This window comes from Lissotriton helveticus, chromosome 1_2, assembly GCF_964261635.1.
Source record: "Lissotriton helveticus chromosome 1_2, aLisHel1.1, whole genome shotgun sequence".
Classification (NCBI taxonomy): domain Eukaryota; kingdom Metazoa; phylum Chordata; class Amphibia; order Caudata; family Salamandridae; genus Lissotriton; species Lissotriton helveticus.
In genome coordinates this window covers 338,951,637-338,976,383 of record NC_136058.1, presented here as the reverse complement: position 1 = coordinate 338,976,383, position 24,747 = coordinate 338,951,637, and the positions used below count along the sequence as shown (strand labels likewise).

The 24,747-nt window shown below is 45.5% G+C and overlaps 50 non-coding genes across 50 annotated transcripts; 37 read left to right on the top strand and 13 right to left on the bottom strand.

Moving 5' to 3' along the window:
* Positions 1-35: 35 nt before the first annotated feature.
* Positions 36-107, top strand: TRNAA-CGC (transfer RNA alanine (anticodon CGC)). Its single transcript has one exon. It is a non-coding gene; the product is annotated as a tRNA-Ala (tRNA).
* Positions 108-302: 195 nt separating this feature from the next.
* Positions 303-375, bottom strand: TRNAM-CAU (transfer RNA methionine (anticodon CAU)). Its single transcript has one exon. It is a non-coding gene; the product is annotated as a tRNA-Met (tRNA).
* A 164-nt stretch (positions 376-539) lies between these two features.
* On the top strand, positions 540-611 carry TRNAA-UGC (transfer RNA alanine (anticodon UGC)). Its single transcript has one exon. It is a non-coding gene; the product is annotated as a tRNA-Ala (tRNA).
* A 756-nt stretch (positions 612-1,367) lies between these two features.
* TRNAY-GUA (transfer RNA tyrosine (anticodon GUA)) lies at positions 1,368-1,453 on the top strand. Its single transcript is given in 2 exon segments — positions 1,368-1,404; positions 1,418-1,453. It is a non-coding gene; the product is annotated as a tRNA-Tyr (tRNA).
* A 613-nt stretch (positions 1,454-2,066) lies between these two features.
* Positions 2,067-2,138, top strand: TRNAA-CGC (transfer RNA alanine (anticodon CGC)). The gene has a single exon. It is a non-coding gene; the product is annotated as a tRNA-Ala (tRNA).
* A 195-nt stretch (positions 2,139-2,333) lies between these two features.
* Positions 2,334-2,406, bottom strand: TRNAM-CAU (transfer RNA methionine (anticodon CAU)). Its single transcript has one exon. It is a non-coding gene; the product is annotated as a tRNA-Met (tRNA).
* Positions 2,407-2,570: 164 nt separating this feature from the next.
* On the top strand, positions 2,571-2,642 carry TRNAA-UGC (transfer RNA alanine (anticodon UGC)). The gene has a single exon. It is a non-coding gene; the product is annotated as a tRNA-Ala (tRNA).
* Positions 2,643-3,398: 756 nt separating this feature from the next.
* TRNAY-GUA (transfer RNA tyrosine (anticodon GUA)) lies at positions 3,399-3,484 on the top strand. The gene is given in 2 exon segments: positions 3,399-3,435; positions 3,449-3,484. It is a non-coding gene; the product is annotated as a tRNA-Tyr (tRNA).
* Positions 3,485-4,097: 613 nt separating this feature from the next.
* TRNAA-CGC (transfer RNA alanine (anticodon CGC)) lies at positions 4,098-4,169 on the top strand. Its single transcript has one exon. It is a non-coding gene; the product is annotated as a tRNA-Ala (tRNA).
* A 195-nt stretch (positions 4,170-4,364) lies between these two features.
* Positions 4,365-4,437, bottom strand: TRNAM-CAU (transfer RNA methionine (anticodon CAU)). Its single transcript has one exon. It is a non-coding gene; the product is annotated as a tRNA-Met (tRNA).
* Positions 4,438-4,601: 164 nt separating this feature from the next.
* Positions 4,602-4,673, top strand: TRNAA-UGC (transfer RNA alanine (anticodon UGC)). The gene has a single exon. It is a non-coding gene; the product is annotated as a tRNA-Ala (tRNA).
* Positions 4,674-5,429: 756 nt separating this feature from the next.
* TRNAY-GUA (transfer RNA tyrosine (anticodon GUA)) lies at positions 5,430-5,515 on the top strand. The gene is given in 2 exon segments: positions 5,430-5,466; positions 5,480-5,515. It is a non-coding gene; the product is annotated as a tRNA-Tyr (tRNA).
* A 613-nt stretch (positions 5,516-6,128) lies between these two features.
* On the top strand, positions 6,129-6,200 carry TRNAA-CGC (transfer RNA alanine (anticodon CGC)). The gene has a single exon. It is a non-coding gene; the product is annotated as a tRNA-Ala (tRNA).
* A 195-nt stretch (positions 6,201-6,395) lies between these two features.
* Positions 6,396-6,468, bottom strand: TRNAM-CAU (transfer RNA methionine (anticodon CAU)). The gene has a single exon. It is a non-coding gene; the product is annotated as a tRNA-Met (tRNA).
* Positions 6,469-6,632: 164 nt separating this feature from the next.
* TRNAA-UGC (transfer RNA alanine (anticodon UGC)) lies at positions 6,633-6,704 on the top strand. Its single transcript has one exon. It is a non-coding gene; the product is annotated as a tRNA-Ala (tRNA).
* A 756-nt stretch (positions 6,705-7,460) lies between these two features.
* Positions 7,461-7,546, top strand: TRNAY-GUA (transfer RNA tyrosine (anticodon GUA)). The gene is given in 2 exon segments: positions 7,461-7,497; positions 7,511-7,546. It is a non-coding gene; the product is annotated as a tRNA-Tyr (tRNA).
* Positions 7,547-8,159: 613 nt separating this feature from the next.
* On the top strand, positions 8,160-8,231 carry TRNAA-CGC (transfer RNA alanine (anticodon CGC)). Its single transcript has one exon. It is a non-coding gene; the product is annotated as a tRNA-Ala (tRNA).
* Positions 8,232-8,426: 195 nt separating this feature from the next.
* Positions 8,427-8,499, bottom strand: TRNAM-CAU (transfer RNA methionine (anticodon CAU)). Its single transcript has one exon. It is a non-coding gene; the product is annotated as a tRNA-Met (tRNA).
* Positions 8,500-8,663: 164 nt separating this feature from the next.
* TRNAA-UGC (transfer RNA alanine (anticodon UGC)) lies at positions 8,664-8,735 on the top strand. The gene has a single exon. It is a non-coding gene; the product is annotated as a tRNA-Ala (tRNA).
* Positions 8,736-9,491: 756 nt separating this feature from the next.
* TRNAY-GUA (transfer RNA tyrosine (anticodon GUA)) lies at positions 9,492-9,577 on the top strand. The gene is given in 2 exon segments: positions 9,492-9,528; positions 9,542-9,577. It is a non-coding gene; the product is annotated as a tRNA-Tyr (tRNA).
* Positions 9,578-10,190: 613 nt separating this feature from the next.
* TRNAA-CGC (transfer RNA alanine (anticodon CGC)) lies at positions 10,191-10,262 on the top strand. Its single transcript has one exon. It is a non-coding gene; the product is annotated as a tRNA-Ala (tRNA).
* Positions 10,263-10,457: 195 nt separating this feature from the next.
* TRNAM-CAU (transfer RNA methionine (anticodon CAU)) lies at positions 10,458-10,530 on the bottom strand. Its single transcript has one exon. It is a non-coding gene; the product is annotated as a tRNA-Met (tRNA).
* Positions 10,531-10,694: 164 nt separating this feature from the next.
* TRNAA-UGC (transfer RNA alanine (anticodon UGC)) lies at positions 10,695-10,766 on the top strand. Its single transcript has one exon. It is a non-coding gene; the product is annotated as a tRNA-Ala (tRNA).
* A 756-nt stretch (positions 10,767-11,522) lies between these two features.
* Positions 11,523-11,607, top strand: TRNAY-GUA (transfer RNA tyrosine (anticodon GUA)). The gene is given in 2 exon segments: positions 11,523-11,559; positions 11,572-11,607. It is a non-coding gene; the product is annotated as a tRNA-Tyr (tRNA).
* A 613-nt stretch (positions 11,608-12,220) lies between these two features.
* TRNAA-CGC (transfer RNA alanine (anticodon CGC)) lies at positions 12,221-12,292 on the top strand. The gene has a single exon. It is a non-coding gene; the product is annotated as a tRNA-Ala (tRNA).
* A 195-nt stretch (positions 12,293-12,487) lies between these two features.
* Positions 12,488-12,560, bottom strand: TRNAM-CAU (transfer RNA methionine (anticodon CAU)). Its single transcript has one exon. It is a non-coding gene; the product is annotated as a tRNA-Met (tRNA).
* A 164-nt stretch (positions 12,561-12,724) lies between these two features.
* TRNAA-UGC (transfer RNA alanine (anticodon UGC)) lies at positions 12,725-12,796 on the top strand. The gene has a single exon. It is a non-coding gene; the product is annotated as a tRNA-Ala (tRNA).
* Positions 12,797-13,552: 756 nt separating this feature from the next.
* TRNAY-GUA (transfer RNA tyrosine (anticodon GUA)) lies at positions 13,553-13,637 on the top strand. The gene is given in 2 exon segments: positions 13,553-13,589; positions 13,602-13,637. It is a non-coding gene; the product is annotated as a tRNA-Tyr (tRNA).
* Positions 13,638-14,250: 613 nt separating this feature from the next.
* TRNAA-CGC (transfer RNA alanine (anticodon CGC)) lies at positions 14,251-14,322 on the top strand. Its single transcript has one exon. It is a non-coding gene; the product is annotated as a tRNA-Ala (tRNA).
* A 195-nt stretch (positions 14,323-14,517) lies between these two features.
* On the bottom strand, positions 14,518-14,590 carry TRNAM-CAU (transfer RNA methionine (anticodon CAU)). Its single transcript has one exon. It is a non-coding gene; the product is annotated as a tRNA-Met (tRNA).
* A 164-nt stretch (positions 14,591-14,754) lies between these two features.
* TRNAA-UGC (transfer RNA alanine (anticodon UGC)) lies at positions 14,755-14,826 on the top strand. The gene has a single exon. It is a non-coding gene; the product is annotated as a tRNA-Ala (tRNA).
* Positions 14,827-15,582: 756 nt separating this feature from the next.
* TRNAY-GUA (transfer RNA tyrosine (anticodon GUA)) lies at positions 15,583-15,668 on the top strand. Its single transcript is given in 2 exon segments — positions 15,583-15,619; positions 15,633-15,668. It is a non-coding gene; the product is annotated as a tRNA-Tyr (tRNA).
* Positions 15,669-16,281: 613 nt separating this feature from the next.
* Positions 16,282-16,353, top strand: TRNAA-CGC (transfer RNA alanine (anticodon CGC)). Its single transcript has one exon. It is a non-coding gene; the product is annotated as a tRNA-Ala (tRNA).
* Positions 16,354-16,548: 195 nt separating this feature from the next.
* Positions 16,549-16,621, bottom strand: TRNAM-CAU (transfer RNA methionine (anticodon CAU)). Its single transcript has one exon. It is a non-coding gene; the product is annotated as a tRNA-Met (tRNA).
* A 164-nt stretch (positions 16,622-16,785) lies between these two features.
* Positions 16,786-16,857, top strand: TRNAA-UGC (transfer RNA alanine (anticodon UGC)). The gene has a single exon. It is a non-coding gene; the product is annotated as a tRNA-Ala (tRNA).
* A 756-nt stretch (positions 16,858-17,613) lies between these two features.
* Positions 17,614-17,699, top strand: TRNAY-GUA (transfer RNA tyrosine (anticodon GUA)). The gene is given in 2 exon segments: positions 17,614-17,650; positions 17,664-17,699. It is a non-coding gene; the product is annotated as a tRNA-Tyr (tRNA).
* Positions 17,700-18,312: 613 nt separating this feature from the next.
* Positions 18,313-18,384, top strand: TRNAA-CGC (transfer RNA alanine (anticodon CGC)). The gene has a single exon. It is a non-coding gene; the product is annotated as a tRNA-Ala (tRNA).
* Positions 18,385-18,579: 195 nt separating this feature from the next.
* Positions 18,580-18,652, bottom strand: TRNAM-CAU (transfer RNA methionine (anticodon CAU)). Its single transcript has one exon. It is a non-coding gene; the product is annotated as a tRNA-Met (tRNA).
* Positions 18,653-18,816: 164 nt separating this feature from the next.
* TRNAA-UGC (transfer RNA alanine (anticodon UGC)) lies at positions 18,817-18,888 on the top strand. Its single transcript has one exon. It is a non-coding gene; the product is annotated as a tRNA-Ala (tRNA).
* A 756-nt stretch (positions 18,889-19,644) lies between these two features.
* On the top strand, positions 19,645-19,730 carry TRNAY-GUA (transfer RNA tyrosine (anticodon GUA)). Its single transcript is given in 2 exon segments — positions 19,645-19,681; positions 19,695-19,730. It is a non-coding gene; the product is annotated as a tRNA-Tyr (tRNA).
* A 613-nt stretch (positions 19,731-20,343) lies between these two features.
* On the top strand, positions 20,344-20,415 carry TRNAA-CGC (transfer RNA alanine (anticodon CGC)). Its single transcript has one exon. It is a non-coding gene; the product is annotated as a tRNA-Ala (tRNA).
* A 195-nt stretch (positions 20,416-20,610) lies between these two features.
* Positions 20,611-20,683, bottom strand: TRNAM-CAU (transfer RNA methionine (anticodon CAU)). Its single transcript has one exon. It is a non-coding gene; the product is annotated as a tRNA-Met (tRNA).
* A 164-nt stretch (positions 20,684-20,847) lies between these two features.
* TRNAA-UGC (transfer RNA alanine (anticodon UGC)) lies at positions 20,848-20,919 on the top strand. Its single transcript has one exon. It is a non-coding gene; the product is annotated as a tRNA-Ala (tRNA).
* A 756-nt stretch (positions 20,920-21,675) lies between these two features.
* TRNAY-GUA (transfer RNA tyrosine (anticodon GUA)) lies at positions 21,676-21,761 on the top strand. The gene is given in 2 exon segments: positions 21,676-21,712; positions 21,726-21,761. It is a non-coding gene; the product is annotated as a tRNA-Tyr (tRNA).
* Positions 21,762-22,374: 613 nt separating this feature from the next.
* Positions 22,375-22,446, top strand: TRNAA-CGC (transfer RNA alanine (anticodon CGC)). Its single transcript has one exon. It is a non-coding gene; the product is annotated as a tRNA-Ala (tRNA).
* Positions 22,447-22,641: 195 nt separating this feature from the next.
* Positions 22,642-22,714, bottom strand: TRNAM-CAU (transfer RNA methionine (anticodon CAU)). The gene has a single exon. It is a non-coding gene; the product is annotated as a tRNA-Met (tRNA).
* A 164-nt stretch (positions 22,715-22,878) lies between these two features.
* Positions 22,879-22,950, top strand: TRNAA-UGC (transfer RNA alanine (anticodon UGC)). The gene has a single exon. It is a non-coding gene; the product is annotated as a tRNA-Ala (tRNA).
* A 756-nt stretch (positions 22,951-23,706) lies between these two features.
* On the top strand, positions 23,707-23,791 carry TRNAY-GUA (transfer RNA tyrosine (anticodon GUA)). The gene is given in 2 exon segments: positions 23,707-23,743; positions 23,756-23,791. It is a non-coding gene; the product is annotated as a tRNA-Tyr (tRNA).
* A 613-nt stretch (positions 23,792-24,404) lies between these two features.
* Positions 24,405-24,476, top strand: TRNAA-CGC (transfer RNA alanine (anticodon CGC)). Its single transcript has one exon. It is a non-coding gene; the product is annotated as a tRNA-Ala (tRNA).
* A 195-nt stretch (positions 24,477-24,671) lies between these two features.
* TRNAM-CAU (transfer RNA methionine (anticodon CAU)) lies at positions 24,672-24,744 on the bottom strand. Its single transcript has one exon. It is a non-coding gene; the product is annotated as a tRNA-Met (tRNA).
* Between the last annotated feature and the right edge of the window lie 3 nt (positions 24,745-24,747).

Below are 24,747 nucleotides of genomic sequence, written 5' to 3'. Positions count from 1 at the left end.
TCCTTGCATCCAGCAAAAGTTTAGAGGGCAGTGGAGGGGATGTAGCTCAGTGGTAGAGCGCATGCTTCGCATGTATGAGGCCCCGGGTTCAATCCCCGGCATCTCCAGGAGTCGCTGTTCTGTATCTCGGCTTTTTCCAGAAGGCTAGCCTGCCACCTTGTGGAAAGTTGAGGTTTCTCAGGCAGTTGGGGGGTCAGAACCCCACTTAAATAGGTTGCATTGAAAAATATTGTTTGAAATAGGCATAGTTTCCACTTTTCAAGAAAATCTGAGAATTTTGCTTGCCAAAAGGAGGAAATAAATGCCCTCTCTGAGGATCGAACTCAGGACCTTCAGATTATGAGACTGACGCGCTGCCTACTGCGCTAAGAAGGCTGCACACAAGCATCTCTAAACAAGACTATAGACCAGGAAGATAATCCAGGTGCGAGGCTTAAGGATTTTCCTGACTGAGACTTTATGCTGCAGTGTCAAGTGGGTTGACTTGGCAGACACTTACATTCAGGGTTTCCATGCATACAGTAAAACTTGGCATACAAGGGGATGTAGCTCAGTGGTAGAGTGCATACTTTGCATGTATGAGGCCCCGGGTTCAATCCCCGGCATCTCCAGACTTTTGCCATGCTTATCTTGGATTTTGGCAGAAAACTAGGCTGGCTGTCAGTATTAAGGAAGAGATATGTCATGCAACTGGGATACGAACCCCACTTAAACTGTGAGACGTGTGCCTTGGAAAACCCCATGAAATGGGGCTATCTCATTTTTGATGCTTATAGAACCAAAGAATCTTACTTGTTTAAGCCATCAAAGTGATGATTAATCTTGGCAATCTTAATACATTTAGGATAGAAATCGGTGGCAGCCATCTTGGTCATTGGTAAGGGTTCTTCCTCTAAACCAGAGACTCTCTACAGTAGCTTCAAGAAAAACTGAATATGTTGCCTTTACTCTACTGATTTTTCCATTCTCTTTCCTTTCAAAAATGAACCCAAAATGCATGTTCTTGAAGCTGGGTGCGTGGTAATGACTCCCATAACTTTCTGTCATTTTTCTCACGGTTAAAGGCTTCCATCCATTTGCCACCAATGCTTCCTAAGGTCTTTGTATCAAAGTTCCTTTCCTTTCTTTAAAATTCATCATTGCGGCGCCCCTGCTTTTCACCAAGCCAAGACGGAACATCCACTTTGGTGTGAAATCCTCCTTTGAGGTGATAAGACGTAACTCACAGTGTGCTCTCAGAAGTGGTAGCTTTGAGAGGGAGCCGCGATTAATATTGATGATTTTCATCTGTCTGCTCCTGGTCCCCACCCCCCACAACCTTTCTTGAGCGAGAGGTAATTTCAGTGCTATGAGCTTCTGCTACCCCTCCTTCGATAGCTCAGTTGGTAGAGCGGAGGACTGTAGCATTAATTCGGGCATCCTTAGGTCGCTGGTTCAAATCCGGCTCGAAGGATTTTGTGGTTTCATTTCCATGTCTTTTGCTGTTAATCAACAATACCTTCCGTTGATTATGAAAAAGTCCCCGAGCTTCGATAAATACTGGAAAAGAAGCGTACTCTATCTGCTTTCAAAGGGAATTGATGACATAGTCATCGCTAGGGGAGGCGTGAAGAACAGTAAAGGAAACCTGCTGATCAAAACTGCTACCAAAGCATTGCATTAGTACATGTATGCCCTTGGCAGACTTCCAATTGCATTGCACCACGGTAGCTGCTTGGCAGCCAATCACACTGTGACTTGCCTTCAATTTGAGTGTCCACCGATGGGCAAGAGGGCATAGCCAATGGAATCATCCCCCGAAAGGCTGAGCAAGCTGGAAAGTAGACCAACAGTTTACACATTTGGGGAAATCCTGAGAAGTTTTGCATTCCAAACTGAGCAAATAAAAGCCCTGCCGGAGAATCGAACCCTGATTGCACTAAGTATATGCTCCATGAAGACAGCCCTCACGTAAGGCGTGGGCAATTTCATGCCTGACACTTTACATTCTAGTCTCAAATCGAGACTTTGCAGTCCGTGGGCTCCAGAGTCTCCTTGCATCCAGCAAAAGTTTAGAGGGCAGTGGAGGGGATGTAGCTCAGTGGTAGAGCGCATGCTTCGCATGTATGAGGCCCCGGGTTCAATCCCCGGCATCTCCAGGAGTCGCTGTTCTGTATCTCGGCTTTTTCCAGAAGGCTAGCCTGCCACCTTGTGGAAAGTTGAGGTTTCTCAGGCAGTTGGGGGGTCAGAACCCCACTTAAATAGGTTGCATTGAAAAATATTGTTTGAAATAGGCATAGTTTCCACTTTTCAAGAAAATCTGAGAATTTTGCTTGCCAAAAGGAGGAAATAAATGCCCTCTCTGAGGATCGAACTCAGGACCTTCAGATTATGAGACTGACGCGCTGCCTACTGCGCTAAGAAGGCTGCACACAAGCATCTCTAAACAAGACTATAGACCAGGAAGATAATCCAGGTGCGAGGCTTAAGGATTTTCCTGACTGAGACTTTATGCTGCAGTGTCAAGTGGGTTGACTTGGCAGACACTTACATTCAGGGTTTCCATGCATACAGTAAAACTTGGCATACAAGGGGATGTAGCTCAGTGGTAGAGCGCATACTTTGCATGTATGAGGCCCCGGGTTCAATCCCCGGCATCTCCAGACTTTTGCCATGCTTATCTTGGATTTTGGCAGAAAACTAGGCTGGCTGTCAGTATTAAGGAAGAGATATGTCATGCAACTGGGATACGAACCCCACTTAAACTGTGAGACGTGTGCCTTGGAAAACCCCATGAAATGGGGCTATCTCATTTTTGATGCTTATAGAACCAAAGAATCTTACTTGTTTAAGCCATCAAAGTGATGATTAATCTTGGCAATCTTAATACATTTAGGATAGAAATCGGTGGCAGCCATCTTGGTCATTGGTAAGGGTTCTTCCTCTAAACCAGAGACTCTCTACAGTAGCTTCAAGAAAAACTGAATATGTTGCCTTTACTCTACTGATTTTTCCATTCTCTTTCCTTTCAAAAATGAACCCAAAATGCATGTTCTTGAAGCTGGGTGCGTGGTAATGACTCCCATAACTTTCTGTCATTTTTCTCACGGTTAAAGGCTTCCATCCATTTGCCACCAATGCTTCCTAAGGTCTTTGTATCAAAGTTCCTTTCCTTTCTTTAAAATTCATCATTGCGGCGCCCCTGCTTTTCACCAAGCCAAGACGGAACATCCACTTTGGTGTGAAATCCTCCTTTGAGGTGATAAGACGTAACTCACAGTGTGCTCTCAGAAGTGGTAGCTTTGAGAGGGAGCCGCGATTAATATTGATGATTTTCATCTGTCTGCTCCTGGTCCCCACCCCCCACAACCTTTCTTGAGCGAGAGGTAATTTCAGTGCTATGAGCTTCTGCTACCCCTCCTTCGATAGCTCAGTTGGTAGAGCGGAGGACTGTAGCATTAATTCGGGCATCCTTAGGTCGCTGGTTCAAATCCGGCTCGAAGGATTTTGTGGTTTCATTTCCATGTCTTTTGCTGTTAATCAACAATACCTTCCGTTGATTATGAAAAAGTCCCCGAGCTTCGATAAATACTGGAAAAGAAGCGTACTCTATCTGCTTTCAAAGGGAATTGATGACATAGTCATCGCTAGGGGAGGCGTGAAGAACAGTAAAGGAAACCTGCTGATCAAAACTGCTACCAAAGCATTGCATTAGTACATGTATGCCCTTGGCAGACTTCCAATTGCATTGCACCACGGTAGCTGCTTGGCAGCCAATCACACTGTGACTTGCCTTCAATTTGAGTGTCCACCGATGGGCAAGAGGGCATAGCCAATGGAATCATCCCCCGAAAGGCTGAGCAAGCTGGAAAGTAGACCAACAGTTTACACATTTGGGGAAATCCTGAGAAGTTTTGCATTCCAAACTGAGCAAATAAAAGCCCTGCCGGAGAATCGAACCCTGATTGCACTAAGTATATGCTCCATGAAGACAGCCCTCACGTAAGGCGTGGGCAATTTCATGCCTGACACTTTACATTCTAGTCTCAAATCGAGACTTTGCAGTCCGTGGGCTCCAGAGTCTCCTTGCATCCAGCAAAACTTTAGAGGGCAGTGGAGGGGATGTAGCTCAGTGGTAGAGCGCATGCTTCGCATGTATGAGGCCCCGGGTTCAATCCCCGGCATCTCCAGGAGTCGCTGTTCTGTATCTCGGCTTTTTCCAGAAGGCTAGCCTGCCACCTTGTGGAAAGTTGAGGTTTCTCAGGCAGTTGGGGGGTCAGAACCCCACTTAAATAGGTTGCATTGAAAAATATTGTTTGAAATAGGCATAGTTTCCACTTTTCAAGAAAATCTGAGAATTTTGCTTGCCAAAAGGAGGAAATAAATGCCCTCTCTGAGGAACGAACTCAGGACCTTCAGATTATGAGACTGACGCGCTGCCTACTGCGCTAAGAAGGCTGCACACAAGCATCTCTAAACAAGACTATAGATCAGGAAGATAATCCAGTTGCGAGGCTTAAGGATTTTCCTGACTGAGACTTTATGCTGCAGTGTCAAGTGGGTTGACTTGGCAGACACTTACATTCAGGGTTTCCATGCATACAGTAAAACTTGGCATACAAGGGGATGTAGCTCAGTGGTAGAGCGCATGCTTTGCATGTATGAGGCCCCGGGTTCAATCCCCGGCATCTCCAGACTTTTGCCATGCTTATCTTGTATTTTGGCAGAAAACTAGGCTGGCTGTCAGTATTAAGGAAGAGATATGTCATGCAACTGGGATACGAACCCCACTTAAACTGTGAGACGTGTGCCTTGGAAAACCCCATGAAATGGGGCTATCTCATTTTTGATGCTTATAGAACCAAAGAATCTTACTTGTTTAAGCCATCAAAGTGATGATTAATCTTGGCAATCTTAATACATTTAGGATAGAAATCTGTGGCAGCCATCTTGGTCATTGGTAAGGGTTCTTCCTCTAAACCAGAGACTCTCTACAGTAGCTTCAAGAAAAACTGAATATGTTGCCTTTACTCTACTGATTTTTCCATTCTCTTTCCTTTCAAAAATGAACCCAAAATGCATGTTCTTGAAGCTGGGTGCGTGGTAATGACTCCCATAACTTTCTGTCATTTTTCTCACGGTTAAAGGCTTCCATCCATTTGCCACCAATGCTTCCTAAGGTCTTTGTATCAAAGTTCCTTTCCTTTCTGTAAAATTCATCATTGCGGCGCCCCTGCTTTTCACCAAGCCAAGACGGAGCATCCACTTTGGTGTGAAATCCTCCTTTGAGGTGATAAGACGTAACTCACAGTGTGCTCTCAGAAGTGGTAGCTTTGAGAGGGAGCCGCGATTAATATTGATGATTTTCATCTGTCTGCTCCTGGTCCCCACCCCCCACAACCTTTCTTGAGCGAGAGGTAATTTCAGTGCTATGAGCTTCTGCTACCCCTCCTTCGATAGCTCAGTTGGTAGAGCGCAGGACTGTAGCATTAATTCGGGCATCCTTAGGTCGCTGGTTCAAATCCGGCTCGAAGGATTTTGTGGTTTCATTTCCATGTCTTTTGCTGTTAATCAACAATACCTTCCGTTGATTATGAAAAAGTCCCCGAGCTTCGATAAATACTGGAAAAGAAGCGTACTCTATCTGCTTTCAAAGGGAATTGATGACATAGTCATCGCTAGGGGAGGCGTGAAGAACAGTAAAGGAAACCTGCTGATCAAAACTGCTACCAAAGCATTGCATTAGTACATGTATGCCCTTGGCAGACTTCCAATTGCATTGCACCACGGTAGCTGCTTGGCAGCCAATCACACTGTGACTTGCCTTCAATTTGAGTGTCCACCGATGGGCAAGAGGGCATAGCCAATGGAATCATCCCCCGAAAGGCTGAGCAAGCTGGAAAGTAGACCAACAGTTTACACATTTGGGGAAATCCTGAGAAGTTTTGCATTCCAAACTGAGCAAATAAAAGCCCTGCCGGAGAATCGAACCCTGATTGCACTAAGTATATGCTCCATGAAGACAGCCCTCACGTAAGGCGTGGGCAATTTCATGCCTGACACTTTACATTCTAGTCTCAAATCGAGACTTTGCAGTCCGTGGGCTCCAGAGTCTCCTTGCATCCAGCAAAAGTTTAGAGGGCAGTGGAGGGGATGTAGCTCAGTGGTAGAGCGCATGCTTCGCATGTATGAGGCCCCGGGTTCAATCCCCGGCATCTCCAGGAGTCGCTGTTCTGTATCTCGGCTTTTTCCAGAAGGCTAGCCTGCCACCTTGTGGAAAGTTGAGGTTTCTCAGGCAGTTGGGGGGTCAGAACCCCACTTAAATAGGTTGCATTGAAAAATATTGTTTGAAATAGGCATAGTTTCCACTTTTCAAGAAAATCTGAGAATTTTGCTTGCCAAAAGGAGGAAATAAATGCCCTCTCTGAGGATCGAACTCAGGACCTTCAGATTATGAGACTGACGCGCTGCCTACTGCGCTAAGAAGGCTGCACACAAGCATCTCTAAACAAGACTATAGACCAGGAAGATAATCCAGGTGCGAGGCTTAAGGATTTTCCTGACTGAGACTTTATGCTGCAGTGTCAAGTGGGTTGACTTGGCAGACACTTACATTCAGGGTTTCCATGCATACAGTAAAACTTGGCATACAAGGGGATGTAGCTCAGTGGTAGAGTGCATACTTTGCATGTATGAGGCCCCGGGTTCAATCCCCGGCATCTCCAGACTTTTGCCATGCTTATCTTGGATTTTGGCAGAAAACTAGGCTGGCTGTCAGTATTAAGGAAGAGATATGTCATGCAACTGGGATACGAACCCCACTTAAACTGTGAGACGTGTGCCTTGGAAAACCCCATGAAATGGGGCTATCTCATTTTTGATGCTTATAGAACCAAAGAATCTTACTTGTTTAAGCCATCAAAGTGATGATTAATCTTGGCAATCTTAATACATTTAGGATAGAAATCGGTGGCAGCCATCTTGGTCATTGGTAAGGGTTCTTCCTCTAAACCAGAGACTCTCTACAGTAGCTTCAAGAAAAACTGAATATGTTGCCTTTACTCTACTGATTTTTCCATTCTCTTTCCTTTCAAAAATGAACCCAAAATGCATGTTCTTGAAGCTGGGTGCGTGGTAATGACTCCCATAACTTTCTGTCATTTTTCTCACGGTTAAAGGCTTCCATCCATTTGCCACCAATGCTTCCTAAGGTCTTTGTATCAAAGTTCCTTTCCTTTCTTTAAAATTCATCATTGCGGCGCCCCTGCTTTTCACCAAGCCAAGACGGAACATCCACTTTGGTGTGAAATCCTCCTTTGAGGTGATAAGACGTAACTCACAGTGTGCTCTCAGAAGTGGTAGCTTTGAGAGGGAGCCGCGATTAATATTGATGATTTTCATCTGTCTGCTCCTGGTCCCCACCCCCCACAACCTTTCTTGAGCGAGAGGTAATTTCAGTGCTATGAGCTTCTGCTACCCCTCCTTCGATAGCTCAGTTGGTAGAGCGGAGGACTGTAGCATTAATTCGGGCATCCTTAGGTCGCTGGTTCAAATCCGGCTCGAAGGATTTTGTGGTTTCATTTCCATGTCTTTTGCTGTTAATCAACAATACCTTCCGTTGATTATGAAAAAGTCCCCGAGCTTCGATAAATACTGGAAAAGAAGCGTACTCTATCTGCTTTCAAAGGGAATTGATGACATAGTCATCGCTAGGGGAGGCGTGAAGAACAGTAAAGGAAACCTGCTGATCAAAACTGCTACCAAAGCATTGCATTAGTACATGTATGCCCTTGGCAGACTTCCAATTGCATTGCACCACGGTAGCTGCTTGGCAGCCAATCACACTGTGACTTGCCTTCAATTTGAGTGTCCACCGATGGGCAAGAGGGCATAGCCAATGGAATCATCCCCCGAAAGGCTGAGCAAGCTGGAAAGTAGACCAACAGTTTACACATTTGGGGAAATCCTGAGAAGTTTTGCATTCCAAACTGAGCAAATAAAAGCCCTGCCGGAGAATCGAACCCTGATTGCACTAAGTATATGCTCCATGAAGACAGCCCTCACGTAAGGCGTGGGCAATTTCATGCCTGACACTTTACATTCTAGTCTCAAATCGAGACTTTGCAGTCCGTGGGCTCCAGAGTCTCCTTGCATCCAGCAAAAGTTTAGAGGGCAGTGGAGGGGATGTAGCTCAGTGGTAGAGCGCATGCTTCGCATGTATGAGGCCCCGGGTTCAATCCCCGGCATCTCCAGGAGTCGCTGTTCTGTATCTCGGCTTTTTCCAGAAGGCTAGCCTGCCACCTTGTGGAAAGTTGAGGTTTCTCAGGCAGTTGGGGGGTCAGAACCCCACTTAAATAGGTTGCATTGAAAAATATTGTTTGAAATAGGCATAGTTTCCACTTTTCAAGAAAATCTGAGAATTTTGCTTGCCAAAAGGAGGAAATAAATGCCCTCTCTGAGGATCGAACTCAGGACCTTCAGATTATGAGACTGACGCGCTGCCTACTGCGCTAAGAAGGCTGCACACAAGCATCTCTAAACAAGACTATAGACCAGGAAGATAATCCAGGTGCGAGGCTTAAGGATTTTCCTGACTGAGACTTTATGCTGCAGTGTCAAGTGGGTTGACTTGGCAGACACTTACATTCAGGGTTTCCATGCATACAGTAAAACTTGGCATACAAGGGGATGTAGCTCAGTGGTAGAGCGCATACTTTGCATGTATGAGGCCCCGGGTTCAATCCCCGGCATCTCCAGACTTTTGCCATGCTTATCTTGGATTTTGGCAGAAAACTAGGCTGGCTGTCAGTATTAAGGAAGAGATATGTCATGCAACTGGGATACGAACCCCACTTAAACTGTGAGACGTGTGCCTTGGAAAACCCCATGAAATGGGGCTATCTCATTTTTGATGCTTATAGAACCAAAGAATCTTACTTGTTTAAGCCATCAAAGTGATGATTAATCTTGGCAATCTTAATACATTTAGGATAGAAATCGGTGGCAGCCATCTTGGTCATTGGTAAGGGTTCTTCCTCTAAACCAGAGACTCTCTACAGTAGCTTCAAGAAAAACTGAATATGTTGCCTTTACTCTACTGATTTTTCCATTCTCTTTCCTTTCAAAAATGAACCCAAAATGCATGTTCTTGAAGCTGGGTGCGTGGTAATGACTCCCATAACTTTCTGTCATTTTTCTCACGGTTAAAGGCTTCCATCCATTTGCCACCAATGCTTCCTAAGGTCTTTGTATCAAAGTTCCTTTCCTTTCTTTAAAATTCATCATTGCGGCGCCCCTGCTTTTCACCAAGCCAAGACGGAACATCCACTTTGGTGTGAAATCCTCCTTTGAGGTGATAAGACGTAACTCACAGTGTGCTCTCAGAAGTGGTAGCTTTGAGAGGGAGCCGCGATTAATATTGATGATTTTCATCTGTCTGCTCCTGGTCCCCACCCCCCACAACCTTTCTTGAGCGAGAGGTAATTTCAGTGCTATGAGCTTCTGCTACCCCTCCTTCGATAGCTCAGTTGGTAGAGCGGAGGACTGTAGCATTAATTCGGGCATCCTTAGGTCGCTGGTTCAAATCCGGCTCGAAGGATTTTGTGGTTTCATTTCCATGTCTTTTGCTGTTAATCAACAATACCTTCCGTTGATTATGAAAAAGTCCCCGAGCTTCGATAAATACTGGAAAAGAAGCGTACTCTATCTGCTTTCAAAGGGAATTGATGACATAGTCATCGCTAGGGGAGGCGTGAAGAACAGTAAAGGAAACCTGCTGATCAAAACTGCTACCAAAGCATTGCATTAGTACATGTATGCCCTTGGCAGACTTCCAATTGCATTGCACCACGGTAGCTGCTTGGCAGCCAATCACACTGTGACTTGCCTTCAATTTGAGTGTCCACCGATGGGCAAGAGGGCATAGCCAATGGAATCATCCCCCGAAAGGCTGAGCAAGCTGGAAAGTAGACCAACAGTTTACACATTTGGGGAAATCCTGAGAAGTTTTGCATTCCAAACTGAGCAAATAAAAGCCCTGCCGGAGAATCGAACCCTGATTGCACTAAGTATATGCTCCATGAAGACAGCCCTCACGTAAGGCGTGGGCAATTTCATGCCTGACACTTTACATTCTAGTCTCAAATCGAGACTTTGCAGTCCGTGGGCTCCAGAGTCTCCTTGCATCCAGCAAAACTTTAGAGGGCAGTGGAGGGGATGTAGCTCAGTGGTAGAGCGCATGCTTCGCATGTATGAGGCCCCGGGTTCAATCCCCGGCATCTCCAGGAGTCGCTGTTCTGTATCTCGGCTTTTTCCAGAAGGCTAGCCTGCCACCTTGTGGAAAGTTGAGGTTTCTCAGGCAGTTGGGGGGTCAGAACCCCACTTAAATAGGTTGCATTGAAAAATATTGTTTGAAATAGGCATAGTTTCCACTTTTCAAGAAAATCTGAGAATTTTGCTTGCCAAAAGGAGGAAATAAATGCCCTCTCTGAGGAACGAACTCAGGACCTTCAGATTATGAGACTGACGCGCTGCCTACTGCGCTAAGAAGGCTGCACACAAGCATCTCTAAACAAGACTATAGATCAGGAAGATAATCCAGTTGCGAGGCTTAAGGATTTTCCTGACTGAGACTTTATGCTGCAGTGTCAAGTGGGTTGACTTGGCAGACACTTACATTCAGGGTTTCCATGCATACAGTAAAACTTGGCATACAAGGGGATGTAGCTCAGTGGTAGAGCGCATGCTTTGCATGTATGAGGCCCCGGGTTCAATCCCCGGCATCTCCAGACTTTTGCCATGCTTATCTTGTATTTTGGCAGAAAACTAGGCTGGCTGTCAGTATTAAGGAAGAGATATGTCATGCAACTGGGATACGAACCCCACTTAAACTGTGAGACGTGTGCCTTGGAAAACCCCATGAAATGGGGCTATCTCATTTTTGATGCTTATAGAACCAAAGAATCTTACTTGTTTAAGCCATCAAAGTGATGATTAATCTTGGCAATCTTAATACATTTAGGATAGAAATCTGTGGCAGCCATCTTGGTCATTGGTAAGGGTTCTTCCTCTAAACCAGAGACTCTCTACAGTAGCTTCAAGAAAAACTGAATATGTTGCCTTTACTCTACTGATTTTTCCATTCTCTTTCCTTTCAAAAATGAACCCAAAATGCATGTTCTTGAAGCTGGGTGCGTGGTAATGACTCCCATAACTTTCTGTCATTTTTCTCACGGTTAAAGGCTTCCATCCATTTGCCACCAATGCTTCCTAAGGTCTTTGTATCAAAGTTCCTTTCCTTTCTGTAAAATTCATCATTGCGGCGCCCCTGCTTTTCACCAAGCCAAGACGGAGCATCCACTTTGGTGTGAAATCCTCCTTTGAGGTGATAAGACGTAACTCACAGTGTGCTCTCAGAAGTGGTAGCTTTGAGAGGGAGCCGCGATTAATATTGATGATTTTCATCTGTCTGCTCCTGGTCCCCACCCCCCACAACCTTTCTTGAGCGAGAGGTAATTTCAGTGCTATGAGCTTCTGCTACCCCTCCTTCGATAGCTCAGTTGGTAGAGCGCAGGACTGTAGCATTATTCGGGCATCCTTAGGTCGCTGGTTCAAATCCGGCTCGAAGGATTTTGTGGTTTCATTTCCATGTCTTTTGCTGTTAATCAACAATACCTTCCGTTGATTATGAAAAAGTCCCCGAGCTTCGATAAATACTGGAAAAGAAGCGTACTCTATCTGCTTTCAAAGGGAATTGATGACATAGTCATCGCTAGGGGAGGCGTGAAGAACAGTAAAGGAAACCTGCTGATCAAAACTGCTACCAAAGCATTGCATTAGTACATGTATGCCCTTGGCAGACTTCCAATTGCATTGCACCACGGTAGCTGCTTGGCAGCCAATCACACTGTGACTTGCCTTCAATTTGAGTGTCCACCGATGGGCAAGAGGGCATAGCCAATGGAATCATCCCCCGAAAGGCTGAGCAAGCTGGAAAGTAGACCAACAGTTTACACATTTGGGGAAATCCTGAGAAGTTTTGCATTCCAAACTGAGCAAATAAAAGCCCTGCCGGAGAATCGAACCCTGATTGCACTAAGTATATGCTCCATGAAGACAGCCCTCACGTAAGGCGTGGGCAATTTCATGCCTGACACTTTACATTCTAGTCTCAAATCGAGACTTTGCAGTCCGTGGGCTCCAGAGTCTCCTTGCATCCAGCAAAACTTTAGAGGGCAGTGGAGGGGATGTAGCTCAGTGGTAGAGCGCATGCTTCGCATGTATGAGGCCCCGGGTTCAATCCCCGGCATCTCCAGGAGTCGCTGTTCTGTATCTCGGCTTTTTCCAGAAGGCTAGCCTGCCACCTTGTGGAAAGTTGAGGTTTCTCAGGCAGTTGGGGGGTCAGAACCCCACTTAAATAGGTTGCATTGAAAAATATTGTTTGAAATAGGCATAGTTTCCACTTTTCAAGAAAATCTGAGAATTTTGCTTGCCAAAAGGAGGAAATAAATGCCCTCTCTGAGGAACGAACTCAGGACCTTCAGATTATGAGACTGACGCGCTGCCTACTGCGCTAAGAAGGCTGCACACAAGCATCTCTAAACAAGACTATAGATCAGGAAGATAATCCAGTTGCGAGGCTTAAGGATTTTCCTGACTGAGACTTTATGCTGCAGTGTCAAGTGGGTTGACTTGGCAGACACTTACATTCAGGGTTTCCATGCATACAGTAAAACTTGGCATACAAGGGGATGTAGCTCAGTGGTAGAGCGCATGCTTTGCATGTATGAGGCCCCGGGTTCAATCCCCGGCATCTCCAGACTTTTGCCATGCTTATCTTGTATTTTGGCAGAAAACTAGGCTGGCTGTCAGTATTAAGGAAGAGATATGTCATGCAACTGGGATACGAACCCCACTTAAACTGTGAGACGTGTGCCTTGGAAAACCCCATGAAATGGGGCTATCTCATTTTTGATGCTTATAGAACCAAAGAATCTTACTTGTTTAAGCCATCAAAGTGATGATTAATCTTGGCAATCTTAATACATTTAGGATAGAAATCTGTGGCAGCCATCTTGGTCATTGGTAAGGGTTCTTCCTCTAAACCAGAGACTCTCTACAGTAGCTTCAAGAAAAACTGAATATGTTGCCTTTACTCTACTGATTTTTCCATTCTCTTTCCTTTCAAAAATGAACCCAAAATGCATGTTCTTGAAGCTGGGTGCGTGGTAATGACTCCCATAACTTTCTGTCATTTTTCTCACGGTTAAAGGCTTCCATCCATTTGCCACCAATGCTTCCTAAGGTCTTTGTATCAAAGTTCCTTTCCTTTCTGTAAAATTCATCATTGCGGCGCCCCTGCTTTTCACCAAGCCAAGACGGAGCATCCACTTTGGTGTGAAATCCTCCTTTGAGGTGATAAGACGTAACTCACAGTGTGCTCTCAGAAGTGGTAGCTTTGAGAGGGAGCCGCGATTAATATTGATGATTTTCATCTGTCTGCTCCTGGTCCCCACCCCCCACAACCTTTCTTGAGCGAGAGGTAATTTCAGTGCTATGAGCTTCTGCTACCCCTCCTTCGATAGCTCAGTTGGTAGAGCGCAGGACTGTAGCATTATTCGGGCATCCTTAGGTCGCTGGTTCAAATCCGGCTCGAAGGATTTTGTGGTTTCATTTCCATGTCTTTTGCTGTTAATCAACAATACCTTCCGTTGATTATGAAAAAGTCCCCGAGCTTCGATAAATACTGGAAAAGAAGCGTACTCTATCTGCTTTCAAAGGGAATTGATGACATAGTCATCGCTAGGGGAGGCGTGAAGAACAGTAAAGGAAACCTGCTGATCAAAACTGCTACCAAAGCATTGCATTAGTACATGTATGCCCTTGGCAGACTTCCAATTGCATTGCACCACGGTAGCTGCTTGGCAGCCAATCACACTGTGACTTGCCTTCAATTTGAGTGTCCACCGATGGGCAAGAGGGCATAGCCAATGGAATCATCCCCCGAAAGGCTGAGCAAGCTGGAAAGTAGACCAACAGTTTACACATTTGGGGAAATCCTGAGAAGTTTTGCATTCCAAACTGAGCAAATAAAAGCCCTGCCGGAGAATCGAACCCTGATTGCACTAAGTATATGCTCCATGAAGACAGCCCTCACGTAAGGCGTGGGCAATTTCATGCCTGACACTTTACATTCTAGTCTCAAATCGAGACTTTGCAGTCCGTGGGCTCCAGAGTCTCCTTGCATCCAGCAAAACTTTAGAGGGCAGTGGAGGGGATGTAGCTCAGTGGTAGAGCGCATGCTTCGCATGTATGAGGCCCTGGGTTCAATCCCCGGCATCTCCAGGAGTCGCTGTTCTGTATCTCGGCTTTTTCCAGAAGGCTAGCCTGCCACCTTGTGGAAAGTTGAGGTTTCTCAGGCAGTTGGGGGGTCAGAACCCCACTTAAATAGGTTGCATTGAAAAATATTGTTTGAAATAGGCATAGTTTCCACTTTTCAAGAAAATCTGAGAATTTTGCTTGCCAAAAGGAGGAAATAAATGCCCTCTCTGAGGAACGAACTCAGGACCTTCAGATTATGAGACTGACGCGCTGCCTACTGCGCTAAGAAGGCTGCACACAAGCATCTCTAAACAAGACTATAGACCAGGAAGATAATCCAGGTGCGAGGCTTAAGGATTTTCCTGACTGAGACTTTATGCTGCAGTGTCAAGTGGGTTGACTTGGCAGACACTTACATTCAGGGTTTCCATGCATACAGTAAAACTTGGCATACAAGGGGATGTAGCTCAGTGGTAGAGCGCATGCTTTGCATGTATGAGGCCCCGGGTTCAATCCCCGGCATCTCCAGACTTTTGCCATGCTTATCTTGTATTTTGGCAGAAAACTAGGCTGGCTGTCAGTATTAAGGAAGAGATATGTCATGCAACTGGGATACGAACCCCACTTAAACTGTGAGACGTGTGCCTTGGAAAACCCCATGAAATGGGGCTATCTCATTTTTGATGCTTATAGAACCAAAGAATCTTACTTGTTTAAGCCATCAAAGTGATGATTAATCTTGGCAATCTTAATACATTTAGGATAGAAATCTGTGGCAGCCATCTTGGTCATTGGTAAGGGTTCTTCCTCTAAACCAGAGACTCTCTACAGTAGCTTCAAGAAAAACTGAATATGTTGCCTTTACTCTACTGATTTTTCCATTCTCTTTCCTTTCAAAAATGAACCCAAAATGCATGTTCTTGAAGCTGGGTGCGTGGTAATGACTCCCATAACTTTCTGTCATTTTTCTCACGGTTAAAGGCTTCCATCCATTTGCCACCAATGCTTCCTAAGGTCTTTGTATCAAAGTTCCTTTCCTTTCTGTAAAATTCATCATTGCGGCGCCCCTGCTTTTCACCAAGCCAAGACGGAGCATCCACTTTGGTGTGAAATCCTCCTTTGAGGTGATAAGACGTAACTCACAGTGTGCTCTCAGAAGTGGTAGCTTTGAGAGGGAGCCGCGATTAATATTGATGATTTTCATCTGTCTGCTCCTGGTCCCCACCCCCCACAACCTTTCTTGAGCGAGAGGTAATTTCAGTGCTATGAGCTTCTGCTACCCCTCCTTCGATAGCTCAGTTGGTAGAGCGCAGGACTGTAGCATTAATTCGGGCATCCTTAGGTCGCTGGTTCAAATCCGGCTCGAAGGATTTTGTGGTTTCATTTCCATGTCTTTTGCTGTTAATCAACAATACCTTCCGTTGATTATGAAAAAGTCCCCGAGCTTCGATAAATACTGGAAAAGAAGCGTACTCTATCTGCTTTCAAAGGGAATTGATGACATAGTCATCGCTAGGGGAGGCGTGAAGAACAGTAAAGGAAACCTGCTGATCAAAACTGCTACCAAAGCATTGCATTAGTACATGTATGCCCTTGGCAGACTTCCAATTGCATTGCACCACGGTAGCTGCTTGGCAGCCAATCACACTGTGACTTGCCTTCAATTTGAGTGTCCACCGATGGGCAAGAGGGCATAGCCAATGGAATCATCCCCCGAAAGGCTGAGCAAGCTGGAAAGTAGACCAACAGTTTACACATTTGGGGAAATCCTGAGAAGTTTTGCATTCCAAACTGAGCAAATAAAAGCCCTGCCGGAGAATCGAACCCTGATTGCACTAAGTATATGCTCCATGAAGACAGCCCTCACGTAAGGCGTGGGCAATTTCATGCCTGACACTTTACATTCTAGTCTCAAATCGAGACTTTGCAGTCCGTGGGCTCCAGAGTCTCCTTGCATCCAGCAAAAGTTTAGAGGGCAGTGGAGGGGATGTAGCTCAGTGGTAGAGCGCATGCTTCGCATGTATGAGGCCCCGGGTTCAATCCCCGGCATCTCCAGGAGTCGCTGTTCTGTATCTCGGCTTTTTCCAGAAGGCTAGCCTGCCACCTTGTGGAAAGTTGAGGTTTCTCAGGCAGTTGGGGGGTCAGAACCCCACTTAAATAGGTTGCATTGAAAAATATTGTTTGAAATAGGCATAGTTTCCACTTTTCAAGAAAATCTGAGAATTTTGCTTGCCAAAAGGAGGAAATAAATGCCCTCTCTGACGATCGAACTCAGGACCTTCAGATTATGAGACTGACGCGCTGCCTACTGCGCTAAGAAGGCTGCACACAAGCATCTCTAAACAAGACTATAGACCAGGAAGATAATCCAGGTGCGAGGCTTAAGGATTTTCCTGACTGAGACTTTATGCTGCAGTGTCAAGTGGGTTGACTTGGCAGACACTTACATTCAGGGTTTCCATGCATACAGTAAAACTTGGCATACAAGGGGATGTAGCTCAGTGGTAGAGTGCATACTTTGCATGTATGAGGCCCCGGGTTCAATCCCCGGCATCTCCAGACTTTTGCCATGCTTATCTTGTATTTTGGCAGAAAACTAGGCTGGCTGTCAGTATTAAGGAAGAGATATGTCATGCAACTGGGATACGAACCCCACTTAAACTGTGAGACGTGTGCCTTGGAAAACCCCATGAAATGGGGCTATCTCATTTTTGATGCTTATAGAACCAAAGAATCTTACTTGTTTAAGCCATCAAAGTGATGATTAATCTTGGCAATCTTAATACATTTAGGATAGAAATCTGTGGCAGCCATCTTGGTCATTGGTAAGGGTTCTTCCTCTAAACCAGAGACTCTCTACAGTAGCTTCAAGAAAAACTGAATATGTTGCCTTTACTCTACTGATTTTTCCATTCTCTTTCCTTTCAAAAATGAACCCAAAATGCATGTTCTTGAAGCTGGGTGCGTGGTAATGACTCCCATAACTTTCTGTCATTTTTCTCACGGTTAAAGGCTTCCATCCATTTGCCACCAATGCTTCCTAAGGTCTTTGTATCAAAGTTCCTTTCCTTTCTTTAAAATTCATCATTGCGGCGCCCCTGCTTTTCACCAAGCCAAGACGGAACATCCACTTTGGTGTGAAATCCTCCTTTGAGGTGATAAGACGTAACTCACAGTGTGCTCTCAGAAGTGGTAGCTTTGAGAGGGAGCCGCGATTAATATTGATGATTTTCATCTGTCTGCTCCTGGTCCCCACCCCCCACAACCTTTCTTGAGCGAGAGGTAATTTCAGTGCTATGAGCTTCTGCTACCCCTCCTTCGATAGCTCAGTTGGTAGAGCGGAGGACTGTAGCATTAATTCGGGCATCCTTAGGTCGCTGGTTCAAATCCGGCTCGAAGGATTTTGTGGTTTCATTTCCATGTCTTTTGCTGTTAATCAACAATACCTTCCGTTGATTATGAAAAAGTCCCCGAGCTTCGATAAATACTGGAAAAGAAGCGTACTCTATCTGCTTTCAAAGGGAATTGATGACATAGTCATCGCTAGGGGAGGCGTGAAGAACAGTAAAGGAAACCTGCTGATCAAAACTGCTACCAAAGCATTGCATTAGTACATGTATGCCCTTGGCAGACTTCCAATTGCATTGCACCACGGTAGCTGCTTGGCAGCCAATCACACTGTGACTTGCCTTCAATTTGAGTGTCCACCGATGGGCAAGAGGGCATAGCCAATGGAATCATCCCCCGAAAGGCTGAGCAAGCTGGAAAGTAGACCAACAGTTTACACATTTGGGGAAATCCTGAGAAGTTTTGCATTCCAAACTGAGCAAATAAAAGCCCTGCCGGAGAATCGAACCCTGATTGCACTAAGTATATGCTCCATGAAGACAGCCCTCACGTAAGGCGTGGGCAATTTCATGCCTGACACTTTACATTCTAGTCTCAAATCGAGACTTTGCAGTCCGTGGGCTCCAGAGTCTCCTTGCATCCAGCAAAACTTTAGAGGGCAGTGGAGGGGATGTAGCTCAGTGGTAGAGCGCATGCTTCGCATGTATGAGGCCCCGGGTTCAATCCCCGGCATCTCCAGGAGTCGCTGTTCTGTATCTCGGCTTTTTCCAGAAGGCTAGCCTGCCACCTTGTGGAAAGTTGAGGTTTCTCAGGCAGTTGGGGGGTCAGAACCCCACTTAAATAGGTTGCATTGAAAAATATTGTTTGAAATAGGCATAGTTTCCACTTTTCAAGAAAATCTGAGAATTTTGCTTGCCAAAAGGAGGAAATAAATGCCCTCTCTGAGGAACGAACTCAGGACCTTCAGATTATGAGACTGACGCGCTGCCTACTGCGCTAAGAAGGCTGCACACAAGCATCTCTAAACAAGACTATAGATCAGGAAGATAATCCAGTTGCGAGGCTTAAGGATTTTCCTGACTGAGACTTTATGCTGCAGTGTCAAGTGGGTTGACTTGGCAGACACTTACATTCAGGGTTTCCATGCATACAGTAAAACTTGGCATACAAGGGGATGTAGCTCAGTGGTAGAGCGCATGCTTTGCATGTATGAGGCCCCGGGTTCAATCCCCGGCATCTCCAGACTTTTGCCATGCTTATCTTGTATTTTGGCAGAAAACTAGGCTGGCTGTCAGTATTAAGGAAGAGATATGTCATGCAACTGGGATACGAACCCCACTTAAACTGTGAGACGTGTGCCTTGGAAAACCCCATGAAATGGGGCTATCTCATTTTTGATGCTTATAGAACCAAAGAATCTTACTTGTTTAAGCCATCAAAGTGATGATTAATCTTGGCAATCTTAATACATTTAGGATAGAAATCTGTGGCAGCCATCTTGGTCATTGGTAAGGGTTCTTCCTCTAAACCAGAGACTCTCTACAGTAGCTTCAAGAAAAACTGAATATGTTGCCTTTACTCTACTGATTTTTCCATTCTCTTTCCTTTCAAAAATGAACCCAAAATGCATGTTCTTGAAGCTGGGTGCGTGGTAATGACTCCCATAACTTTCTGTCATTTTTCTCACGGTTAAAGGCTTCCATCCATTTGCCACCAATGCTTCCTAAGGTCTTTGTATCAAAGTTCCTTTCCTTTCTGTAAAATTCATCATTGCGGCGCCCCTGCTTTTCACCAAGCCAAGACGGAGCATCCACTTTGGTGTGAAATCCTCCTTTGAGGTGATAAGACGTAACTCACAGTGTGCTCTCAGAAGTGGTAGCTTTGAGAGGGAGCCGCGATTAATATTGATGATTTTCATCTGTCTGCTCCTGGTCCCCACCCCCCACAACCTTTCTTGAGCGAGAGGTAATTTCAGTGCTATGAGCTTCTGCTACCCCTCCTTCGATAGCTCAGTTGGTAGAGCGCAGGACTGTAGCATTAATTCGGGCATCCTTAGGTCGCTGGTTCAAATCCGGCTCGAAGGATTTTGTGGTTTCATTTCCATGTCTTTTGCTGTTAATCAACAATACCTTCCGTTGATTATGAAAAAGTCCCCGAGCTTCGATAAATACTGGAAAAGAAGCGTACTCTATCTGCTTTCAAAGGGAATTGATGACATAGTCATCGCTAGGGGAGGCGTGAAGAACAGTAAAGGAAACCTGCTGATCAAAACTGCTACCAAAGCATTGCATTAGTACATGTATGCCCTTGGCAGACTTCCAATTGCATTGCACCACGGTAGCTGCTTGGCAGCCAATCACACTGTGACTTGCCTTCAATTTGAGTGTCCACCGATGGGCAAGAGGGCATAGCCAATGGAATCATCCCCCGAAAGGCTGAGCAAGCTGGAAAGTAGACCAACAGTTTACACATTTGGGGAAATCCTGAGAAGTTTTGCATTCCAAACTGAGCAAATAAAAGCCCTGCCGGAGAATCGAACCCTGATTGCACTAAGTATATGCTCCATGAAGACAGCCCTCACGTAAGGCGTGGGCAATTTCATGCCTGACACTTTACATTCTAGTCTCAAATCGAGACTTTGCAGTCCGTGGGCTCCAGAGTCTCCTTGCATCCAGCAAAAGTTTAGAGGGCAGTGGAGGGGATGTAGCTCAGTGGTAGAGCGCATGCTTCGCATGTATGAGGCCCCGGGTTCAATCCCCGGCATCTCCAGGAGTCGCTGTTCTGTATCTCGGCTTTTTCCAGAAGGCTAGCCTGCCACCTTGTGGAAAGTTGAGGTTTCTCAGGCAGTTGGGGGGTCAGAACCCCACTTAAATAGGTTGCATTGAAAAATATTGTTTGAAATAGGCATAGTTTCCACTTTTCAAGAAAATCTGAGAATTTTGCTTGCCAAAAGGAGGAAATAAATGCCCTCTCTGAGGATCGAACTCAGGACCTTCAGATTATGAGACTGACGCGCTGCCTACTGCGCTAAGAAGGCTGCACACAAGCATCTCTAAACAAGACTATAGACCAGGAAGATAATCCAGGTGCGAGGCTTAAGGATTTTCCTGACTGAGACTTTATGCTGCAGTGTCAAGTGGGTTGACTTGGCAGACACTTACATTCAGGGTTTCCATGCATACAGTAAAACTTGGCATACAAGGGGATGTAGCTCAGTGGTAGAGCGCATACTTTGCATGTATGAGGCCCCGGGTTCAATCCCCGGCATCTCCAGACTTTTGCCATGCTTATCTTGGATTTTGGCAGAAAACTAGGCTGGCTGTCAGTATTAAGGAAGAGATATGTCATGCAACTGGGATACGAACCCCACTTAAACTGTGAGACGTGTGCCTTGGAAAACCCCATGAAATGGGGCTATCTCATTTTTGATGCTTATAGAACCAAAGAATCTTACTTGTTTAAGCCATCAAAGTGATGATTAATCTTGGCAATCTTAATACATTTAGGATAGAAATCGGTGGCAGCCATCTTGGTCATTGGTAAGGGTTCTTCCTCTAAACCAGAGACTCTCTACAGTAGCTTCAAGAAAAACTGAATATGTTGCCTTTACTCTACTGATTTTTCCATTCTCTTTCCTTTCAAAAATGAACCCAAAATGCATGTTCTTGAAGCTGGGTGCGTGGTAATGACTCCCATAACTTTCTGTCATTTTTCTCACGGTTAAAGGCTTCCATCCATTTGCCACCAATGCTTCCTAAGGTCTTTGTATCAAAGTTCCTTTCCTTTCTTTAAAATTCATCATTGCGGCGCCCCTGCTTTTCACCAAGCCAAGACGGAACATCCACTTTGGTGTGAAATCCTCCTTTGAGGTGATAAGACGTAACTCACAGTGTGCTCTCAGAAGTGGTAGCTTTGAGAGGGAGCCGCGATTAATATTGATGATTTTCATCTGTCTGCTCCTGGTCCCCACCCCCCACAACCTTTCTTGAGCGAGAGGTAATTTCAGTGCTATGAGCTTCTGCTACCCCTCCTTCGATAGCTCAGTTGGTAGAGCGGAGGACTGTAGCATTAATTCGGGCATCCTTAGGTCGCTGGTTCAAATCCGGCTCGAAGGATTTTGTGGTTTCATTTCCATGTCTTTTGCTGTTAATCAACAATACCTTCCGTTGATTATGAAAAAGTCCCCGAGCTTCGATAAATACTGGAAAAGAAGCGTACTCTATCTGCTTTCAAAGGGAATTGATGACATAGTCATCGCTAGGGGAGGCGTGAAGAACAGTAAAGGAAACCTGCTGATCAAAACTGCTACCAAAGCATTGCATTAGTACATGTATGCCCTTGGCAGACTTCCAATTGCATTGCACCACGGTAGCTGCTTGGCAGCCAATCACACTGTGACTTGCCTTCAATTTGAGTGTCCACCGATGGGCAAGAGGGCATAGCCAATGGAATCATCCCCCGAAAGGCTGAGCAAGCTGGAAAGTAGACCAACAGTTTACACATTTGGGGAAATCCTGAGAAGTTTTGCATTCCAAACTGAGCAAATAAAAGCCCTGCCGGAGAATCGAACCCTGATTGCACTAAGTATATGCTCCATGAAGACAGCCCTCACGTAAGGCGTGGGCAATTTCATGCCTGACACTTTACATTCTAGTCTCAAATCGAGACTTTGCAGTCCGTGGGCTCCAGAGTCTCCTTGCATCCAGCAAAACTTTAGAGGGCAGTGGAGGGGATGTAGCTCAGTGGTAGAGCGCATGCTTCGCATGTATGAGGCCCCGGGTTCAATCCCCGGCATCTCCAGGAGTCGCTGTTCTGTATCTCGGCTTTTTCCAGAAGGCTAGCCTGCCACCTTGTGGAAAGTTGAGGTTTCTCAGGCAGTTGGGGGGTCAGAACCCCACTTAAATAGGTTGCATTGAAAAATATTGTTTGAAATAGGCATAGTTTCCACTTTTCAAGAAAATCTGAGAATTTTGCTTGCCAAAAGGAGGAAATAAATGCCCTCTCTGAGGAACGAACTCAGGACCTTCAGATTATGAGACTGACGCGCTGCCTACTGCGCTAAGAAGGCTGCACACAAGCATCTCTAAACAAGACTATAGATCAGGAAGATAATCCAGTTGCGAGGCTTAAGGATTTTCCTGACTGAGACTTTATGCTGCAGTGTCAAGTGGGTTGACTTGGCAGACACTTACATTCAGGGTTTCCATGCATACAGTAAAACTTGGCATACAAGGGGATGTAGCTCAGTGGTAGAGCGCATGCTTTGCATGTATGAGGCCCCGGGTTCAATCCCCGGCATCTCCAGACTTTTGCCATGCTTATCTTGTATTTTGGCAGAAAACTAGGCTGGCTGTCAGTATTAAGGAAGAGATATGTCATGCAACTGGGATACGAACCCCACTTAAACTGTGAGACGTGTGCCTTGGAAAACCCCATGAAATGGGGCTATCTCATTTTTGATGCTTATAGAACCAAAGAATCTTACTTGTTTAAGCCATCAAAGTGATGATTAATCTTGGCAATCTTAATACATTTAGGATAGAAATCTGTGGCAGCCATCTTGGTCATTGGTAAGGGTTCTTCCTCTAAACCAGAGACTCTCTACAGTAGCTTCAAGAAAAACTGAATATGTTGCCTTTACTCTACTGATTTTTCCATTCTCTTTCCTTTCAAAAATGAACCCAAAATGCATGTTCTTGAAGCTGGGTGCGTGGTAATGACTCCCATAACTTTCTGTCATTTTTCTCACGGTTAAAGGCTTCCATCCATTTGCCACCAATGCTTCCTAAGGTCTTTGTATCAAAGTTCCTTTCCTTTCTGTAAAATTCATCATTGCGGCGCCCCTGCTTTTCACCAAGCCAAGACGGAGCATCCACTTTGGTGTGAAATCCTCCTTTGAGGTGATAAGACGTAACTCACAGTGTGCTCTCAGAAGTGGTAGCTTTGAGAGGGAGCCGCGATTAATATTGATGATTTTCATCTGTCTGCTCCTGGTCCCCACCCCCCACAACCTTTCTTGAGCGAGAGGTAATTTCAGTGCTATGAGCTTCTGCTACCCCTCCTTCGATAGCTCAGTTGGTAGAGCGCAGGACTGTAGCATTATTCGGGCATCCTTAGGTCGCTGGTTCAAATCCGGCTCGAAGGATTTTGTGGTTTCATTTCCATGTCTTTTGCTGTTAATCAACAATACCTTCCGTTGATTATGAAAAAGTCCCCGAGCTTCGATAAATACTGGAAAAGAAGCGTACTCTATCTGCTTTCAAAGGGAATTGATGACATAGTCATCGCTAGGGGAGGCGTGAAGAACAGTAAAGGAAACCTGCTGATCAAAACTGCTACCAAAGCATTGCATTAGTACATGTATGCCCTTGGCAGACTTCCAATTGCATTGCACCACGGTAGCTGCTTGGCAGCCAATCACACTGTGACTTGCCTTCAATTTGAGTGTCCACCGATGGGCAAGAGGGCATAGCCAATGGAATCATCCCCCGAAAGGCTGAGCAAGCTGGAAAGTAGACCAACAGTTTACACATTTGGGGAAATCCTGAGAAGTTTTGCATTCCAAACTGAGCAAATAAAAGCCCTGCCGGAGAATCGAACCCTGATTGCACTAAGTATATGCTCCATGAAGACAGCCCTCACGTAAGGCGTGGGCAATTTCATGCCTGACACTTTACATTCTAGTCTCAAATCGAGACTTTGCAGTCCGTGGGCTCCAGAGTCTCCTTGCATCCAGCAAAACTTTAGAGGGCAGTGGAGGGGATGTAGCTCAGTGGTAGAGCGCATGCTTCGCATGTATGAGGCCCCGGGTTCAATCCCCGGCATCTCCAGGAGTCGCTGTTCTGTATCTCGGCTTTTTCCAGAAGGCTAGCCTGCCACCTTGTGGAAAGTTGAGGTTTCTCAGGCAGTTGGGGGGTCAGAACCCCACTTAAATAGGTTGCATTGAAAAATATTGTTTGAAATAGGCATAGTTTCCACTTTTCAAGAAAATCTGAGAATTTTGCTTGCCAAAAGGAGGAAATAAATGCCCTCTCTGAGGAACGAACTCAGGACCTTCAGATTATGAGACTGACGCGCTGCCTACTGCGCTAAGAAGGCTGC